Below are 7,057 nucleotides of genomic sequence, written 5' to 3'. Positions count from 1 at the left end.
CAAGCGGAGGTGATGATAACCCGGAGCGGCTCGGCTGCAGTTAATGGGATCTATGTAAAACATATCCGGTTCAACAGAGGAGACAAGGTCTCATTCTGCAATAGCTATTAGGCCCATTTCCTTCTGTGGATTTATTCCTAAGCCCTCGCAGCAAATGTTTACTCATCCAGAGGTATCTTGACCTCTGGCATTTGGGTACTGAAGCATGCAATTTGATTGTGAGTTAGTGTGGATCTCCCACGCAGCCTGGCTTTGAACATCCTCCTACAAAACTGGACACAGACCTCTTCCAGCAATGGGTCCCGCAACTGTTTATCTCAAATCACCTCTTCAAAACAATAGAGGGATGTAACAGCTGCTTAATATTTCATCTGACTTTTGCACAGAGGCAAATGCAGCCCCTTTTGAAGTAGGTGGCCAATTTGCTTGTGCTCATTAGCGCTTTAAATATCAACTTCCTGGACAGTATGTATTTATTGGTTATTGCTTGCATTTCTTTTTGCACTGACTTTGGTCCATAACCTGCGAGAGATGCACAGACATGAGAACTTCTGTAATCCCACAGGCAGTGGATGGGCCGGACATTATAGCTGTGTGGGGTCCTGCCTGCTCTTGGCAAACATCAGGCTTTGCAAAAACCCTGGCTGTGCCACCAAAAACGAGCCATGAAGCCCAATGCTCCCTCCCAGACCAGCACAAAAAGCCACCAGTGCAACCAGAAAAGGAAATATTGTGCAATGCATTGTAGTGCCATTGGGAAATACCAGAGGGTTTCAGATTCCCAGGTTACATGTGTGGAGAAAAAAAAAAAATAATAAAGCTTCCCAAAGAAGCTGCAAAACTCACATTACAGGCTCAGACACATGACCGAGCTATTGCAATGGCCGCCCGTCAGCCAAATCCCAGCTGCCCAACACGTGCATGGTCTCACCCCGTGGCAGACGTGTGATTGCCTGGCTTAGCTTAACCCTCACAGCACCGCTGAGTCAGCATCTCTGCAAGCAAATCGGCTTCACAGCCATGGCAGAGTCTTCCCGGTCTGGCTGACATCCTTGCAGCCCTTACTCAGCACTGGTCCCGTCCTTCCCGACCCTCGGAAAAGCCATGCAAGTACACAGACAGCAGCAGCTTTGCTAGGAGCAGCTTTAGGAGGAAGCAGCCAGCCGCAGACATGCTCAGATCAGCTTAGCAGATAGGAAGTTAATTAACATCTGAGTTAAAACCACTGAGGTGGGCTTTTTGTTTGAGCCTACCTCTCCCAACCTTTCTCCCTGTCTGGGGCGTTGCTGGCCATCCAGCTCACACAGCTTCCAAGAGCGTTTCAAGAGATGATAGTGAGATCCCAGAGACACCACGCTGAGCCGTATCTGCATTCCTGAGCCTGTAGCTTCTCTCTGCTGGGTCTCCCAGGAGGTGCCTGGAGGTCACCTGTTGTCTGGGTGAGGTGGACGTCCAGCCTCGTGCAAGATAAGGGCAATACCCAAGTGGCCAAGAAGGCCAATGGTATCCTGGCCTGTATCAGAAATAGTGTGGCCAGCAGGAGCAGGGAGGTGATCGTGCCCCTGTACTCGGCACTGGTGAGGCCGCACCTCGAATCCTGTGTTCAGTTTTGGGCCCCTCACTACAAGAAGGACATGGAGGTGCTGGAGCGTGTCCAGAGAAGGGCAATGAAGCTGGTGAAGGGCCTGGAGCACAAGTCTGATGGGGAGCAGCTGAGGGAACTGGGGGTGTTCAGCCTGGAGAAGAGGAGGCTGAGGGGAGACCTCATCGCGCTCTACAACTACCTGGAAGGAGGTTGTAGCGAGGTGGGGGTTGGTCTCTTCTCCCAAGTAACAAACGATAGGACAAGAGGAAGTGACCTCAAGTTGCACCAAGGGAGGTTTAGATTGGACATTAGGAGAAATTTCTTTCCTGAAAGAGTGGTCAGGCCTTGGAACAGGCTGCCCAGGGAAGTGGTTGAGTCCCCATCCCTGGAGGTATTTAAAAGACGTGTAGATGAGGTGCTTAGGGACATGGTGTAGTGGGCATGGTGGTGTTGGGTTGAAGGTTGGACTCGATGATCTTAGAGGTCTTTTCCAACCTTAATGATTCTATGATTCTATGATTCTAAACCCCTGTTTCATCTTTCATGAGCAATGAAGGGCCATCCCCCATTCTTTCATCAGTGGTGCTTCTTCCCCCAGCATTACTGCAAGTTAATCCAATGTGGTGTTTTCCAAAAAAAGGAATTTTCTGTCAAGAAAAGCCAACACTTTGTTTAAAACATCTTCAGCAAAACAGGGAAAATGGTATGTCAGTTCACGGACTTGAAAGAAGCTTTTTGAATAATATTGGTTTCCATCCCATTTGGACAGGAAGATATTTTTATTTTTATTTACGTTTAAAAGAGAAGATCTCTGGTGAACTGAAAGCCTTGCGCTTCAGCCAGCTTTAACCATGAGTCTCGCAAATCCTTTATTACAACTCTTCTGACTTAATTCACTTTCCTCCCAGTCCCATCTCTCTCCAAGGTTTGCTGACTCTTGCAAGTGATTTTACGTAACGGATGCAGGTGGACTTCTCTCACCTCTGCAACAGACCAGTCATGGGCAAACCCATGCCAGAAGAAGAGGCTGGAAATTAGTCTCTCTGCAATGGCCATGCTCAGAAGTACTCACTATAAGCCTGCATGCTGGTTTAGCAAATCTGGAAAGGCATCCCAGTCATTATTATACATGAATTATGGTGAATATTAGTGCTTTATTATTTTATTATGCCTTGCTTATACAGCACCCAGTCCCTGCTGGGTGATTTATAGCCAAATAAGAAAATAACTTCCCTGCCCCAAGTAGCTTCTAAAAAGTGGGCTCATCCCACCAGTGGGGCCTGTAATGGTGCAAAAATGTCTCTGAGTACGTGCCCAAATAGATGATATCCTCTTAGGAAAGACTTGGAGAAAATGTTAAAAAGATAAATCAAAGCGATGGCTGGAAAGGCATTGGGATTTTGTGGCAATGACTCTGGCACTGGAGATGGGTACATCTCAGGTAGAAAGGGCAACCTGCAAGAACCTGCCCTGGGGATGACTCCCAGGTCTTTTCTTTCACCTTTCTCCAGGAGGGTAAAGCCACCAGTGCAGACCCAAAGAAACCTGACATCTAACCCTTGTACCCATACAGCATGGGGAAGCTGCTGGTGGTGGTTGAGCAATTATAGAGTGGGTTAATGAGCAGAATGTCTGTAGTCTGTCAAAGGATAAAAGGTGGCCTTGGGGTACTGCGGAAGGAGGACAGGCTTGGGAGATGCCTACACATTGCATAGAAAATACAGAGCAAGAAGCAAACGTGTGCGCTGCAAATGCCTAGCGAATGCTAAAGGATGGGGCAATTAGAAAGAGGAGGGTGGATGCATGGCAGGAAAGCACGTCTGCCACTTGTCACAGAAGAATTGAGGCTGGGCAGAAGGAAGAGTGCGTGAGTCAGGGTGCCTGGTTGGTAGGGTGGTGTCACCCATCGGAGCGGGTGACATTAATACAGTCTGGAAGGTAAAAGAGCAGCCCTGGAACAGTCAGAGTAAGTCACAGTCCTTGCAGCATCACCAGTGGGAGAGCCAGGAAGGAAATCAGCCATTAACACTTGTACCATCACCCTGAAATGGTGTGATTTGCCGGTGGAGACACCCCAAGGACAGCGTGGGGGGTATGAGAGGTACCTGTATGAGAGCTACAGCTTCCTTCACCTCCTTTCTCACTGGTGCATCGGTGCTCTGGAGTAAAAAGTGGGTAGAGATGGACCAAGAACCAGAGAAATGCATGGTGACATTTGCTTCTCCATGCTGCCATATGGTGGGACTCCTGCTCCCAAGTGAGGACATCAGTATTTTTAGGTACCCCCTAAACCAACACATCCCCCGCTAGCCAGAAAGCTTTCTCCTCTCTTCATCAGGAAAAGGCAGCTCTGCCCACAGGTTGGCATCCAGCTTTGGTGGAGGCATCCAACGCAGACTAACGCAGGCTCTCCAGTCTGGTTTGGATGACATTTATCAAAATGCTGGGTTTTCTTTCTGCCGATGCTGAGTCAGTTGTTTTGGCGGATAAAGGCAGCGAAAAGCAAGACCCAGCTCTGGAAATACCTCCTCATAATGACCAAAATCACAGCTTAATTGTGGGGTTTGAGCTGCAGCTAGAAATATCTAGATTTGGGGCTGTGCTCATTCTCGAGCTGCCCTCCACTATGGTAATTATTCGTTAGGTCTTAATTACTGTTTCTCGTCATAGCTTCAATTCAGCCATGCTTTTCGGTCATAACCTCTGTTGCCATCCACTTTTCTAACTTCTGCACCAAGCCACCGGTTGGTACAAATTTTTGCCAACATTGATTTCGGTACAAAGAGCACTCAGATACCTCTTGTGGCAGTAAAGACCAAACAACGTTTGCTGGGTGTCTGACTGGGAGTGGATGCAATGTAAGAGTCTGTACCTCGTGCTAGAGGGAGAAGCAATTCACAAAACCTGTGTGATCCTGAACATTGTCTCATCACCATCCCTTCAGATCATGCTAGCTCTGAGTCTTCTTAGATCAGCAAGAAATTATCTTCTCACTTTGCCAACAAGTTGGGTGGACAGATGCCTCAGTTGGCTTTTGTCTGGCTTGTCATGAAGCTCACCAGACTCAGTAACCTTGTCATGGTCTTATCAGGTTGCAAATTAGATTTCCTTTAGGATCTCCCTTAGGGAGATAACATTCAAGAAGACATCTCAAGGCATTTAGCCCATCGTCAGTTGGGTTGGAGCTGCTGGGTCCTCAGGGGATAGTAGTGGCTCATGAGGGAAGAGACTACCAGGAGATCTGAGGCCTTGCAACACTCAGTACACCATTGACTGATTTCTTTGTATTCTATTGCTCTGTGGACTGCCTCATGTTGACACAAGTTGGCTGGTGCATCAGACCGAAGCACGGAGCAAACCTTCCAATGAAGGTTTCCCAGGGCACAGCGCCCAGCCTTGCGGCAGCAAGGACTGGTTCTCCCCATGGCCTCCCCAGACCAGGCAGAGGTCCTGGGGATGGACCACGGAGCAGGACAGAGGATCAGCAGGATGCAGCAAGCTACTTTCAGGGGAAACACGAGACATGAAGCCACCTTTGTGGATGTAGGCACTGTACCTGAATTTCGGGGGTATGTACGTCACCCATTTTGGTATTGACTCTTACCACTATTCCTCCACCCACGTGATGTAATTTCTTCTAGCATTGCCGACAACTAGATTCAGTTTCAATTCACTTTTTCTAAGCAGTTCCTTTCCAAAAGCACTCCCAGCAGAAGCCAAGTGACCAAACCTTTAAGGTCTCCTCTAAGTCCTGCCATGGCTGGGGAGAACAGCAGCTCTGCAAACAGAGGCCAGATCATCCACAGAGAACAGGTCATACCCCAAGAGGAAAGAGATTAGAAAGGAAAAGCACATGACACAATCTGATTTCTCAAGTGTCTCTGGAAAAAAAAAAAAACCCTCTGTGTATTTACCCAGGAAGTTGCAAGGGGCTGTCACAAGCTATATGTCACCGGCCAGCTACTTCTAAGCAGCAGCTCAAAGGCAGAAGTGTTCCCAAACGGCTCTGATGGCTGCTCCTCATTGCTGCAGGGGGTGGGAAGCAGGGCTGGGAGGATGCTCTGCAGTGGTCAGGAGGGTAACAGAGGGGCTGCAGGTGAAGATTTCTCCAGCAGGACCAACTCACAGGGCTTAGGAGCATCTGAGCAGGTCCAGCTGCAGACTGGATGGCTGTTGCTGGTGGCATGGCTACTCCTGCCCCTTTCTTTCCTTCTAGATGAGTTGTCTTTTACTTGACATTTTAATTTCAGAGAGGTTTTCAAAAAACGCTCTAAGTCTGTGTGGTTTTTGGAAAGAGCAGGACTTCAGCGTGGTAGGTCTTCCCATCTACTGCAAGTGGGACATTGCCTGGTGCAAAGCCAAGGCATGCATGGCCAGGGGTGGGAGAGTCTCTCAGTGTCATAATGAGCAGGTGAGAAGAGGGGGAGCCAGCAGTTAGTGGTGACTCCCTTGAAGGCAAGTGAGCTGAAGGATGGGACCAGTGTGGGACCCTCGCCCACTTGACTAGGGAGGCCGGCAGAGATGTGCGGTGCCAGGGCCAGGGGACCCCTCAATGGGCAGGGATGAGGTGGGAGGAGAACGGCTTAGGCTCCACAGCAGGAGCCACAACAGAAGGGTTTTATTGGGGGCATGAAATTGCACCCCCCCCCAGACCTACACTGAGCCTGACCGCTCATGGGAACGGGCTGTTTCACACCCAGGGAGGGGGCAGCTCGGGGAGAGGAGCCTGGCGCTGCCCCATCGCACCCCTCAGTCTCGGAGAGGAGAGAGGACACAGATGCACACATGAGCAAGGGAATTGCATGGGTCAAATGTTCAGGTCCACGCAGCCTTCCCTTAGTCACGAACGAAGCCCGGGCTCTGAGCCCACCCTGGGGATGGGGAAGGCACCCCGAGACTTCGCAGGGTTTAGGCATGGAGCAGCGAGGCTGTGATTTACACAGGTCTGTGCAGAGCTGCAAAATAAATTTTCCATATTTCAGTAGAAATATATGCCTTCCCAGGACGTCTTTTTTGTACCAAAATTGCACAAACGCATTTAGATACCTGGAGCTGTTGCAAATAATTCCCATTAAAGTCACAAGCAGCAAGTTGTTTCCTCTTGCAAAGCAACCCCCCAAAATATCCATTTCTTTTTATTTTTTCTCACAGGTGGGGGGAAAAAGAAAAAGGAAAAACCCCTCCAATCCCATGACGTGATGGCAGTCACTCTCTAGCTGGAGGCAGGTGAGCGGGGTGCCGGCTGAGCTTCATCCAACATATTGCATTGTAAAGGTTTGCCCTTGGTTTATTTAATCCCTTGCACGTATCAGACACATTCCTGAGCCATCAATCAGAGCTGAGTCAGCCAGCGTGACCGGTCTGTCCTTTTTTTTATTTTTTTTAGCAATCACAAGTTCTCTAGCCTTGTTTGCCAGCAGTGAGTTGGGTTTGTTGTTTTTTTTGTTTTTTTTTTTTGAAATGAAAATGAGA

Source organism: Calonectris borealis, chromosome 1 (assembly GCF_964195595.1).
Source record: "Calonectris borealis chromosome 1, bCalBor7.hap1.2, whole genome shotgun sequence".
In the NCBI taxonomy this organism is placed as follows: domain Eukaryota; kingdom Metazoa; phylum Chordata; class Aves; order Procellariiformes; family Procellariidae; genus Calonectris; species Calonectris borealis.
Note: the sequence above shows the minus strand (reverse complement) of the source record.